Genomic DNA, 14963 nt, shown 5'->3' on the forward strand with positions numbered 1-14963 from the left:
ATAAGAGCCTGGCAGAAGGTCAGAGCTAGTAGCCATGGCAGTTGCATGGCTAGGCTTGGCAGAGGGAGGAGATGGAAGATGAAACTGGAAGGAAAGAGAAAAGAAATCTTGGCTTGTCTCTGAACAGTATGGGAACATGTGATCAGACAATATAGGATTTAAAAACCTTTTGGAATAATGGGAATCATTACTTGATGAATTAGAGGGAGAACAGCTCTCCTGATATTTTAAAAATGACAGGGAATAGAAGTAGCTTAAACACATAAATTTGGCTTCTCTTAGTCCCTGAAACAATGACCAAAAGAGTGACAGCTGGAGGCAGAGTTCCCAGGTGATGGATGGACTACCTGACCTTGACGGGGGTGTGATGACCACCTTCTCTAAAGCTTTACAGAGAGATCAAAGCACAGGAAAGAATGGGAGCTGTGACAGTGCCCCTAAGGAGAGAAGGTCTTCAAGGAGGTGAGGCTGAATGCAAGGAATCTACTGAGGAAAAGATGAGCATAGACCACGAAAGAAGTGTTAAGATCAAGAACTTGAGCAGCAGTTATAGAAGTTGAATGGAGGAGAGCACAGGAAGAAACGTCTTATAGACATAAGCTTTGGGATTGGACAACCACTTGGATGAATATAGTGAAGGATGATTCAGACTTCTCAGTACTGGGGACATGATGGTATTGAGTACAGGAGGGAAGGAGCCAAAGAGAAAAAATGAGCCTCTGTTGACACTGTGTTCATTGGATTTAATTTTGGTGACACTGAATCCAAAATGTCTAGAGTCCCTCATGGGCATGGATGAGCTTTAGGCTATCTAGTACATATTCCCTTTGATAATACATGTAGCAGTGAGTGGCCCTGTGCGTGGATTCTGGTTTCATAGCAAAAAGATTGAGAGTCCAGGGACAATTCTGGGGAGGCTTACCTCTCTTGGTAAGAGGTGGTTCAACACTTTTCAACAAAGGAGAAAACTCTTGAGTGTCCAGTGACATAGGAAGCAAACTAGGCTTGCTCTAAGCATCTTGGAAGCTCAGCTTAGAAAAGAAGCTTCTGAGAAGCAGAAGCTCATAGGCCTGTCCTGCTTATTGTGTATTCATGTAACATCTTCAAAGGAGTCAGAGAAATAATCATCTCCAAACTCTATTTAGATCTAGTCACTGGGGATGTTGACTTACACTTTGGCAGCCATGTGCTTAAACTGTGCTCTGTACATGCCTCTGGGTACCACTTTTCTGTTCATCTTCTCTCTGTATGTTAAGGACATTGGCAGAGCCCTCAAAAAGCTTTGTTTAATGTTCTTTTTATTCTGTGTAGACATATCCTCACCTCCACCATCAATGTCTCATGCATCTGTAGTGCATTTTCCAGTAATGGGGATGGGGCTTTTCTGAGGCACTGTGGACGAGTGGAAATACCCTGGGCAGCTAGCTATTGAAGTCTAAAGGATAGGGGCTCAAACCATCACCTTTCACATTGCTAGCTCTGTTTCTCTTCCAATCCCAGTTTCCTCATCTGTAGAATGTGGGTGATAATACCTAGCTGGTTATGTGAAATCAGCCACGATAAGCACTACCACCAAATAAATTGGAGCATTTTATTATCTGCCAAAACTCTTACCTAGTGGAAGCCTCCAGGCTTGGCTAATGAAAAACTATGCCTGTAGGACATGTAGAAGCTACTCAATCCCTCAGTCAGGTTGATACCTTTGGGTCCATTCCCTGGACTCCACTCCATGGATTGGATCTAATGCCTTGTATAAAAAGATACCCATGGTCGTCTTGTGCCCAGCCTCAAGCATTCTTTCAACATGATGGGAAGAAGTGTGGAGGGGGTCTGGACAGATCCGGTTCATGTGGTTGCATGTTCATTAGCACAGTGTTTAGAGATTTTTGGAAAGAGAATATCAGGAAAGGGGACCCAAAGTTTGATATTTACATAATAATTTGAAACTTACTTTTTGAATCCTAGGATTCTAGGAATATAGACAAAACAAAGTGTTCTACTGATGGCATAGAAAGGTTTTTATCATCATAAATCTTAGCCTTTTTGGTCTTTTCTGGGGTTTGCTGAATTCACAGTCGTATGTTGTTTCACAGCAATTATCACCTGACCATCTTCTACTTTATTATTAAGACAGTGATATTCTGGGAAATCTGTAATTTATAGCATAAGAGAAGCCTCTCAAGTTAAAAATCTCAAAGCCCACCAGTCCACATTGGGAAGAGATTTAAGAACCCCTGCAAAACAAATCCTCTTCCATGCCCCAATTTCTGAACTAATTGATAAATAAAATCCAAGAAAAAAAATCAGATGGAAGACTAGACTATAACCTCTACTATTAGAAAATTTATTTTTTAGCTACAGGCGAATGTGCTTCCTAATGCTGAAACACAAACAAACCCACCCAGTCTCTGGCAGTGCAGGACCACTGCAGGCCTTCCCATGGGAGGGGGCTGCCCTCCTGTGTAGAGCTGATGGAGGTCCAGGTGGCCGTGTGCTTCCTGCCAGCACCTGTCTCCCTAAGGGAAAGAGGAGAGGAAGGGGTGGGACGAGTCACGTCCAGTTTCTACTTCCAATCGCTACAATAAGTGAGGGAGTGGAGAGGCCCAAGAGTGTATGGGTGGGAAAAGGTACCACGAGTGATGTAGCCCCTCTCCCTTAACATTCATCTTTGATAACTACCTTCTTTCATTCATTTATTCATCCTTCATATATTGAGTATCTGTCATGTGCCAAGGACTGTGTTAGCCCCTAGAGATAATACAAAGATGATTCATCCCTGCTCTAAAGAAATGTGGGATTTATTGCAGGAGACAGCTGGGAAACGGGTAGCTCACACTGACAACACTGGGACAGAGGTGCACATAGGTGCCACAAGAGACTTGGGAGGGATTTGGGTCCAGATGCGGAGCCTCAGGTAAGATTTTTTTGGAGTGAGTGACTTCTAAGCTGTTTAGTAGGAATATCATTCTGGTGTTTTAAGTCTGAGAGAGAAGGTAGAACTTCCCTTCAGAAGTTCTGGGTGGGTGGAAGGAGGGGGTGTCTAAAATTGGATTACCACTGGATAAAAATTTAGAGCAAAAGTATCATTTCATAAATTCTGTGCTTTCTTAGAAATTAAAACCACAGGATGGTTGGATCCTGTTTATCTTTGTCAGTTTATTAGAGCTCAGCTTTAGCGAGGAGAAACATCACAACAGAGTATTAAGTACAGATGTTCAGTATCCCAACAGTATGTCTGAAACTGAGGCTTTTTCAAAAACGCTAACTGTATAACCTAGACAGCCTTTCCTATTGAGGGGTTTAAGATGACTTGCAATAAAAAAAGATTTAAAAAATAAAGGTAGGAAATCATGCCCAGGATCACCTATATTACCAGCTTTTCTGGGCCTGGACTCCCGTGTCTGTTGGAATAATACTTTGCTCTACACACTCTCATAGGTAGATTGTCAGGATGAACTGGGGTGACAGATGTGCTGTGCTATAGACAGTTAAAAGTCCAAGACATCATTTTTAATATGCTCTTATAATGAAATACAAATGGATGCCAGCCTAAAGCAGAGTATATATTTTTAAACTAATCAGTTGCCTCTGGCACCAATATGCAACTTTGCAGCTGTGGCCAGGCAAACAGGGTAAGGCAGATTTGGGGAGGGAAATGTTTGCCTATAAAATAAATATATTTTAATGGGAAAAATCTTTACCAGTGCCTTAAAAAACAGAGTAGTGAGGGTGGAAATAAAAGTTCTGCTGTCTCTCAAGGAGGACATTCATACTGTTGATTCGTTTGGAGAAAGGTTGATATACTATGCCTGATCTCTTTAGGATACCATGACAAATAGAAAGAATAACCGGTTAAGAGTAATTCACAATGGATGGGTTCCATTCCCGCTGATTAACTGGGTTTAGATACCCAGTGAGAGAATATCACTTCCTTCATTCATTCAATAAATAGTTATTGACCATCCACTATGTGCCAGCAGGGTTCTAGATGCTAGGAAAGCATTCATTTTCTGCAGGAAATGAAAGAGATAAAAATCCCTGATCTTGCGGAGCTTTCATTTTACAGAAGGAAGAAAGGCGATAAATAAAATAATAAGTATAAATAGGTAGGAGTGATGTATGGTGATACATAAGTGCTACGTAGGAAAATGAAGCACAGAGGGGTTGGGATTAGTGGGGGTGGGATACAACTTAAATAGGGTGGTCGGAGAAGGCCTGTCTGAGAAGGGGAGATTTGAACAAAGGTCTGACAGAGGTGAGAGGGTGAGCCATGAGACTGTAGAGGGAAGAGCTTTCCAAGCAAGAGGATCAGCCAGTCCAGCCCGCATGTTTAAGGAACAACCCGGAGGCCAGTGTGGTGAGAGCAGAGTGAGTGAATGAGTGAAAGTAGGGGGAGGCCAGGTCTGAGGAGTAATGTGGATGAATGTGGATGTGACTGGGAGATGGGGGGGGTGGCGAGAGGGGTTGGAGGAAGGTGACAAATGTTGGAGGTTCTTATAGGCCATTGTTAGGACTTTGGCATTTTCTCTGAGTGAGATGGGGAGCAGAGGAGAGATACTACCTAGGTTTTAACAGAAACTCTTTGAAGGCTTTGTTGAAAATAGGTTTCAGGGGGCAAGAATTAAAGCAGGAAGACCAGTTAAGAGGCTTTTTTAAAAAATCAATACATATGATGAGTGTCTTCTACATGCCAGCCACTATTCTAGGTGCAAGGGATCCAAAAGTGAGCAAAGCAGACAATCCCCTTCCCTTGTGGAGCTTACATTCTAGAGGGAGGGGACAAACAATAGTTAAAGAATAAGTAAACTAGTAATTTAGGGACCAGTAAGTACAATGGAGAAAACTAACACAGGGAGGGGAGGTGGCACACCATTGCAATAATGCAGGCAAGAGTTGCTAATGACCTGTACCAGCATCCGGGCAGTAGGGGTGGTGAGAAATATTTGAAAGGTAAAGCTGATAGGATTTACTGACACATTAGATGTGGGTTGAGAAGAAAAAAAAAAAAAAAACACTAGAGAAATCAGCAATGAATCCTAGGTTTTTGACCTGAGCAGTTGGAAGGATGGAGTTGCCATAAACTGAGATGGGAAAAATTGCAGGAAGAGCAGTTCTGGGTAAGGGGTGGGGATCAGAAGTTTGGTTTGACCAAGTTATATTTGGAGACGCCTATTAGGTATCTTACTGGTGAGACCAATTATAATAACATCCTACCTACTGCAGTTCTTCGCAGTGTACTCAGTTTTTCCACATGCACCATCTCATTAATTGCGGAGGGACTCCTTTTCAAACATGTAATAAAACAAATGGATATTCCTAAGAGTCCTGAGGACAACAGCTCCAGAATAGGAGAAATCTCTCATTACATTTGGGTCTGTTTGTGGTATGATAATTCAAAATCCACTATTCATTTTCTTAATTGCATTGTAAGATTCAATTTTTTTATAATAGGTTGGCACCAAGAACATACTATAAAAATGGACTTTTCCAGAAAAGAAACTGAAGATTGGCATCATAGCCTAGAATTATAATGAAAAGAAAGAAACACTTTTGAATTATGATGGAAGATAAAACATGCATATTTTCCTCTTTTAAATTAATTAGGGACACAAAAACTCAATTTAAAAATGCATAAAAGACTTATAAACAATTTTCTCCATGCCTTCTTAGCCATGAACTTTTGATTTTTTAAAACTAGAGTTCTATTATATTAGAAGCATGTAATAACAAGTTCCCTTTTTTATTTTTATGTCTCTGATGAATCTTGTGTATATTCATTATATGAATGAGTTTGAACCTGTTAACCAGGAAGATAATAATCTGACGGGGATTGAAATTTCCTAGGGTAATAATTGACATATGTTCAATGCTTTTTGGTTAGCAAAGCTCTTTACACATGTATGTTATCTCGTTCCGTCTTCCTAAGACTCCTGTGAGGTCAGGATTTTATAGACAAGGACACTGAGATTCGAGAGTGGAGGTTAATTTCCCAAGATTATATAATCCCATGGTAGTTTGGTACTAGCCCCTACTGTAGCCAAATTACAAAGCAATGGGACTTGATTTTTGGTTACCGAGTAGCCACAACTGTCTGCTCTCATCTGAAATTAATAACACAACAAACTATTGAGCTTTTATTAATGTGTCAAGCACTTTAAAAAATGTTTTTTATATATTATCTTGTTGTAATCCTCACATTAATGCTATGAAGTACGTACTTTAAAAAGTAAATACCCTAATTGAGAAAGACAAGGCACGAGGATATAGGTAACTTTCTCAGGGTCACTCAGCCAAGGGTAGCAACATCATGACTCACACCCAGCCACTTTGAACCTGTAGTTCATGCACTTACTTGGCCAGAGCATCCAGAGCCCAAAGTTTCCATGTTTGCAGTGAAGACCCTGTAGGAATAGTACAGAGGAAGATATTAGTGGTCATTTATACTTTAGTGTGGATTGGTTTCTGTGGCTGAGAGTAACTTTTGTTAGCAGGGAAAGGAAGAGAGCAGAAGATCTGGAGGGAGATAAGACAAGAATAGCAAAAAAGGTGGACAAACAGGAGCTATTGCTAAAGGCAGATTTTCTTTATTCCCCAGTGCTCTCCAGAGCTCGAACCGTTGCTGAATGCTTAGAAGAATTACTTTCTGAGTTTTCACCCAAATAATGACAGCTCTCTTTTTCACCAACACTTTTTTATGTGTAAAACACATAATTTTAATCAGTAATTGAATTTAGAACAAGTCAGTGAATGATACGTCATATTTACACAATTTTTAAATGACTAAGGACAGTATTTCCTCTTTCAGAGAAGAGACAGTGGATAAGGACAAAAGAGAATAAAAAAAAAAAGTTAGCAGCTTCCTTTCACAAAACAGTTTTTCATTACTGATGCCTGCACTATTCCTTTAGTCTTTAAATTTTTTTAAAAAATGTACATTCAATGAAATTCACTCTTTAGTGTACAGTTCTATGAGTTTTATAACATCGTAGATTCTTCCAGCCAACACCAGACAGGATATAGAACAATTCTAAAGAGCTCCCTCCTCTTTCTTATCTACTCTTAAGTTATTGTCTGATGTCACTTAGTGCCAGGGAACTTATTTTACTTTGATCTCTCTATTTCCACCTTGATTTTTATTCTTCTGTCAGCACTGCTACTGTCCCCATTATATTTTAAGTTTTTATATTCTTCTGAATTAGAAAGAGACCTACATAACTACAGTACTTTAGTATATGATAATAGTGACATTTCATATTGGAAGAGGGAAAGGGATTATTCAATAAAGTATATTGGGATGACTGAGTAGCTGTCCAGAAAAAATAAAATTCCTTACACCAAAATAAATTCCAGGTGGTGCAAAAAATATAACATAGAAATATTAAGCCTTAAAAATACCAAGAAAAAAATAGGAGAAACTTTTTGTGGAATATTGGAGTGAGAGAGGCCTTTCAAATAATACAAAAAGAACAGAATCCATGAAAAGAAAACTGATAAATTCTACTCTAAAAGTATTAAAAATGTATACTTTGGAAAAAAAACACCATAGACAAAGTCAAAAGACAATGATAAAGTGGGGAAAATATTTGCAACACCTGTGGCAGAGGGCTAAATTATGTAATATATAAATAGTTTTTTAAAGTCAGTAAGAGAAAGACCAACAATCCAACAGAAAGACAATGAAATGATATAAACATAGAGAAATGGGAAACATTTGAAAGATGTCTCATTCATGTAGCATAAAAGCAATACAAGTTAAAACTCGAATGGTATTTTTACCTATCAGATTAGCAAAAACCAAAAAGGATCCTGACACAGTCTTGGTAAGTGTGTGGAAAACAGGCACTCTCCTATACTGTTAGAGGACTGTAAATTGGTTCAACCTCTTCAGAGGACAATTTCGTTTTATATATATTTATATGTGTGTGTGTGTGTGTGTGTGTGTATATATATATATAAATTTTAAATGTAAGCCATGCATTGTGTTGGACATGTGAGCAAAGATATACATCAAGTATTCATTGCAACAGTGATTATAATAAAAGATTGGTAACACCAGTCATATCCACCAATATGATATACATTAGAAACCCTTTAAAAATAAGGATAGGGGGACTTCCCTGGTGGTCCAGTGGTAAAGAATCCGCCTTCCAATGCAGGGGACGCGGTTCGATCCCTGGTCAGGGAACTAAGATCCCACATGCTGTGGGGCAACTAAGCCCTTGCGCCACAACTACTGAGCTTGCGCATCTCAGAGAGCCCACGTGCTGCAAACTAAAGAGCCCACACGCCCTGGAACCTGTGTGCCACGACTAGAGAGAGAAAACCTGCACACCACAGCTAGAGAGAAGCCCACGCGCAGCAACGAAGGATCCCGCGTGCTTCAACGAAGATCCTGCGTGCCGCAACTAAGACCCAACACAGCCAAAAATAAGTAAAATAAGTAAATAAATAATAAATAAATCTTTAAGAAAAAAAAGTAAGGATAGGTCTGTATGAATTCATGGAATAATCTTTGAGTTATATTAAGTCCGCAAAGGAGAGCGCTAAGAAAAAGTATGTATAGAATACCTACTGCCATAGAGTGGGGGATGTATATACACACTTGACTGTGTGTTGAAGGATGGAAACAGGTTCATTGGGGGGTAGTTCTTTAGTGCCTTGCCCAACGAGAATGAAAGGTATTACTGAGCTTTAAATCCCCTTTTATGTCAAATATAATGCTTTATTTAATTTTTAAAGTATTTGTCCAGTGAACTAAAATTCTTCTTTACACCCCAACCACTAACTCTGGTGACCAAAACTCACACAGTGGAGGCAGGGAAGGGATGCGGTCCATAAAATCCTTGGCAAATTTTATACATCTAGTTTTTAGTTGCATTAACCTGAACTTCGGGTGTGATAGCAAAAATATGTGCTCTTTCTGGTAAAGAATACTATTCTTTTTCCCTCACAGAGAACATGGAATTGAGTACAAGGATAGCATTTTCAATCTCAGTAGCTATTATTTGGTCACAAGTTCAGCTTTAGGAACCCATTGGATACAGATGCACACATGCTATCTTAAGTCATAATTTTTCATAAATACTTTTTGAAGAGTATTTCTACTTTTTGTACAACCCAAGTTTTTAATGTCTAACTTTGAAAAGGAAAAAGAAAAATAATTATTGGAAATCAGGCACTTCGATAGGTATTTTCATATGCGTTACCTTAGTTGCACTTGATTGTTATTTTAATCTGCAGAATTGGAATCGTTAGCCCTCTTTTTAAAAAGAGAAAACTGAGACTGAACCAGAATTCAAATCGGGGTCTGTTGGACTCTAAAGCCCCGTGCTTTCTACTCTACCAGGACACTTACTGTGTTTCAAGATATAATATCGTACACCTTTCCTCTGAAAATCCTAAGACACGCCATAAAGAACTTTTTTTTCATTTTTGGCCTCACTGCGTGGCATGTGGGATCTTAGTTCCCCAACCAGGGATCACACCTGTGCCCCCTGCACTAGAAGTGGGAAGTCTCAACCAGTGGACCACCAGGGAAGTCCCAAAGAACTTTTAAATTATTCCAATAAAAACTCTTGGGTACATTGAATTGGATGAAAAACAGGAATGAGAGCAGGAAAAAAGAGAGAAGAAATGAACTTTGTAAAGAAGGAGTGAGTGACAAAAGAGAACAGACAATAGATGATTACATTCATTTAGGTTATCATAACCCATTCAGGTCTTATTTTTGCCTCAGTTTTTTACTTTTTCAGATGACAGAAATGACAGATGAGTTTTAAGATTTTCTTCATAAAGATAACAATGGCAATGTAGGAAACTTGAAAAATACAGAAAAGGATTTTAAAAATCATATTCTCCTATAACCAGCTACTATTAACATTTTGGTCTGGTTTTCCCCCATTTTTTCAGTGCATTTCTATGTGTACATTTATATGATTGTGACCTACTGAATATAATATTTTGTATGTTATTTTCTTAACGAGTATTTTACGCCTTTTCTTACTTCATAAAAAAAATAAAAAGCTAAGAAATGTGATTTTAAATATTTTTACTTATTCTCCTACCATAGACCATTAACTTTTGTTCCAACCTATGGAATATGCTCCAGCATATTGTTGAACATATATTTTTGTCCCCAACTTGAATAATTTTATTAGGCTAGATTTCTAGAATTGGAATTACTAGTGCAAACAGTATGAATATTCCTCTTGATACACGTTTCCAAACTGCTTTTCAGAAAAGTTGTGCCATCTTACCCCCTTACAAATTATATTTGAGTCTGATATAACATTAACCTTTGAGAGGTTTGAGTATTATTTTTTTAATTGGTGGAAGGCAGATATCTCAGGGTGTAATGCCCTTGATCAGAGTTTGGAATCAATAGTCCCTGATGGGATGAGTTTAGCAGTTTTCTTCAACTGTTTTAATATAAAGTACAGTGGGATTCTGGAGATTTCCCATCTTGTTGGCTAAGCCTCTCCTTAGGGATCGCTCTCTGGATTGCTCCTGTGGAGAGGGTCGCCTATTAGACATTCACAGAGGAGGTGAAGCCTTAAAGAGCTGGGAGTATTAGAGTAAATAATATTTACCATGCTGAACTTTTTATATAGAGACACTCAGAGAGGTTAACTGGCTTGCCAAGGTCACATTTCTAGTAAGAGACTGAATGGATTCAATCCAGGATTTTCTGATTCTAAAATTCATTTTCTATTAACTACCTTGCACTGCTGTAAAAATAAAAATATTATTTGGGGCTTTCAGGTTCTGTTTGTCTTTATTTTATTTAAGATTAAGAATTACTGGAAGGTGTTTTAAAATCACTCATAATCCCAGTCTTTAGAGATAATCACTTTCTGTGCATATTTTCCAGTCATTTTCTATGCATATTTTAAACATAATTGATCATGATATGTGTGTGTGCGCATACATATATATACACATATATACAGTTTTGTAACCTAATTTTATTCATTTTATTTCATATTATAAACATGTCATGGTGTCATTATTATTTTAAAACATTTTTAATGTCTGCAATATTCCATCAGTTGGTTCCAGTTTGTTGCACTTATAAGTAATGCTGTAATGAACATCTTGGAGCATAAATCTTTATATGTACTTTTAAGTATTTGTTGAGGATATAGTCTCAGAAGTGGGTTTCCGAAGTTACACTGCCTTTGGAGAGGCTGCAGAAGCCTTTCAAGAGGGAGGGATCCAATATATTGATCTAGGTTTCTTTTTTTAGTAAACCCCAGCTGAATCCAGGGTTTATTCCCTGTGGCTCTTTAATATTACTTTCACCTGTGCCTATCCATCTATGTGGTTGCTTCTGATCAATAAATATGTTCTATCAGTTGAACAACACACAGGCATACATGTAAAAATACATGACATAGAATGTGGATTAGTCATTAGAAATAAATTTAAATGAACTGAAACAAGGCTGTATTCCTATCCTTTAAGTTATTACGGAAAAGAATATTATAGGCAGTATAAATAGGTTGTTTACAGGAAACAGTCATTGTAAAGTACCTCTTTATCACACAGATTTTGGTAACATAACGTCAAAGCACCTCCAGTTTACAAGTTGCTCTGATCCCCTTCTCTCTGTGTGCACACATGAATTGGCTTATACCTTCCTTTCTGTAGTTTTACCCCAAATCATGATGTCACTTGAGCCCCTGCCCCCTATGAAGATCCCTAATACAAGTAGAGAGACCAGCAGAGCAAAGCCATCTGCTTAAATTGATTCTTTTCATGATTTTTTGAGAACTATTGGCACATTAAACATTTCATGCAAATTGTTACCATACATGTTAAGTAATGCTAATATATTAAAGTTCGAATTCATTAGCTTTTCAGGAAGAAGGCTTGTGGGTATGTTATTCTGTAATAATTTACTAGCGATAAGTAGGCTTTAATTTCATGCCCTGAGGGCTGTGTCTTTTTGTGTTGTTGGTAGCTTGTTTGTAGAGACAAAAGATCTGCAGAGATAATAGAATGAGGTAACTGACTGCACAGATGTGATCAAAGTAATGGAAATTCAGTGTGGTTGGTTACCTTCTAGATTCCAAACATCTGGATGAAAACTACAATATCCATTCATTCACGTGGGAATTTCTAAACCTCTGAATACTGGGGATTCATGTGTCAACAAAGGCTGTATGTGTTTCCTTGGCTGTATAATTACATTAATAATGCTAACCCAGGCCCTGTAAACTTGTCGATACTCATAGATTTCTTTGAAGGAAAAAAACTCCAATATCCTCCAGCATTTCTTTTATGACCTGGCAAGAAATAGTGCTGTTCAAGTTCCCAAATGAGTTCAATTGTAATGGGCTTCATTTAGAAATTAGCCAATCTATTTTCTAATAGTTTCCACATTTTTTTCTAGAAATGAAAGTTTTCTCACAGGGCTTTTTAAAAAAACTAGTAACATGTGATAGTGCAGTTAAGATTGCAGAAGCTATTTCAATTAGGTATTTAGTCATCTCACTGCTTCAATTTGCAACTGAATGCGTTCTCGTGCACCGTCAGGTGTCACTGATAAACATTTAGCAAATTGCAGTCTGAAGACACAGTGATCTGTTCAAGTCTGCATTCCTAAACTTGTTTGGATGGCTTCTGTCCAGTAACCAGCACATTCCTGGGCAGGCAGTAAGTCTAGCTGAATGAAATTGAATTTTTGACTAGCATTTTTAAAGGGATATCCGCACATGTGAATATGTCTGAGTTTCTGAACACAAGGGAACATGGGAAGTGTATACTGATTTTGAGATAGGAGGGGAAAGGTTTAAAGTGTTAGGATGCCTAATGGTCTTAATGGTGTTTAGAACGGAAATCTGGTATCTTTGATAATTTTATAAATTATTTCTTCCTCTTGAAGGAAAAATTCAATAGACTTTTTCTCCTCCATTTTCAAACTTTCAAGTCTCTGATCCTTAAATTTTTATCTTCCCTGACCTTATGGTAGAGTCATTCACAGCGTCCCGTCTTTTCTCCTTTCCCTCTGCGATTGACATCCCCATCACCCACCTCTGTTTCTTTGCTCATGCAGATTCCTCTGTGATCCCCAATCCATCTGAACTTGTCAACCAACACATCTTTTACAGCCCTTCATCACAGCCATCTCCATCTCCTCTACAAAGCTTTTCCTGTTCCCCTGCCAGGTGTCACTTTTCTGTCCTTTAACACCCTAAAAATTTTATTTATATTACTTTTAGGCACTCATATTTTCACTTTCTGTACTCATCTCTCCCCACTAGACTCTAACATTTCATGGATAGCCGTGTGTCTGGCTTATCTTTTTATCTCCCGTAAAACTTAGCATAGAGCCTGGCACAGAGGAAGTGTTCACACGAGAGAGAGACAGAAACAGAGAAAGAGTAAGAGAGAGAGGGAGAGAATATGAATATATTAAACTATCTTTCCTTGATGCACCACAGCGGTTAGACTTGGTAGAGTTTAAGGGAATGAAGAATTGGTATTCCCTCCTTGTACATAGTTGGAATCTCTGATGAAACAGATCACAAACTTCTCTTCAAACTTTGTGTCTGCCAGGGTTTGGGGAACTTTGTTGCTTCCTGTGTCTGGAAGTAAATTCAGAATGTCAGAACTAAGAAGGACCTACTGCATAGCACAGGGAATTGTACTCAATATCTTGTAATAACCTATAATGGAAATGTATCTTAAAAAGAATAGGCACGTACATATATATATATAACTGAATCACGTTGCTGTAAACTTGAAACTAACAACATTGTAAGTCAACTATATTTCAATAAAAATTTTTTAAAAAGACAAATATCTGTGCTCGCTTCAGCAGCACATATACTAAAAAAAAAAAAAAGACAAATATCTAACACACACACACACACACACACACACACACACACAAAGAATGTCAAAGCTCACTAGCTGTCTTACATTGTCTTTCCTGCCAAGGTGCCTCACCAGGTCATCCCCCACTGCCCCTCTCCAGCAGAGGAGCTGACCATCACTATCCTCAGGCCATTCAGCCCCAGGCCACCTGACCACTCAACCTCCTGGTGGCTGGTCTGTGGACACTGGAGGGGGCTTCGTCCAAAGGTCAGCTCTCCTTTCACACCCAAGCTCTACACAGAAATTTATCTAAATTTTCTCGCTCTTCTGTTTTTCAGTGATTACACGCATTTCAGGGGTTGCTAAATTTGAACTAGATCTTGAATCTGGCTGCCTACTTTGCAAACAAGCTGATGCACTCACATTTTCTAGTTTGTCAGATTTGAGTGGTTTTATTGATACCGTTTTTAAAGAAACATCAACTGACATTGATACAAATATTTTAATATCTTAATATCTTGTTTTTCAGTCATATTTTTTCCCCAAAACAGGAAAACTCCAAGCATCTTTTATTCAAAACAATTTGACCACTTTCTTAGCACCATGGTCAGGTATGATTGTTGGGTGAAGGCTATTACAGACTCAAAACTGATTCATCTAGAAATGCCGTGATTCCTCTATCCAGACACATCCCTTATTCCTTCTTATTCAGAAAAACAAAACAAAACAAACAAAAAAAAAACAGACAACCTGGGAACAACAAAAGTTGGAATTCTCTTTGGCTTGCAGGCAGTCAGTTAGATCCATTTCTGAGGACATAGAGGCTGTTCTCCCAGGGAACACCTGCAGGGTTGTAAAGAGCGGGGCTAATGGGTGATCTCTGCCACTCTTCCTGCCCATCCCACAATCTCTCTAGAGATAGATTCCAGCATCCGCAGAGGCCCGATTGCATATAAAGAAAGAACTGTTCATGAACTGTTTTTCCAGTTGATCATCCTGAGGCCCAACTTGTACTGCCTAAGTGAAGGATTATAGAATTAGCAATGCATATGGTAAGTGGGCAACACAGAAGGATATGGGATCAAATTCTGATTTGGGATTTTGGTACTTACCCCTGTGGCTAAGGCTAAGAGTCTTGGGTA

At 38.5% G+C, this 14963-nt stretch overlaps 1 protein-coding gene across 3 annotated transcripts in view; it reads left to right on the top strand.

The window, feature by feature from the left end:
• The window catches only part of NFIA (nuclear factor I A), a 372641-nt gene that overhangs the window by 321246 nt on the left and 36432 nt on the right, over positions 1 to 14963 (top strand). The window lies entirely within an intron of this gene.

Source organism: Eschrichtius robustus, chromosome 3, assembly GCF_028021215.1.
Source record: "Eschrichtius robustus isolate mEscRob2 chromosome 3, mEscRob2.pri, whole genome shotgun sequence".
Lineage (NCBI taxonomy): Eukaryota > Metazoa > Chordata > Mammalia > Artiodactyla > Eschrichtiidae > Eschrichtius > Eschrichtius robustus.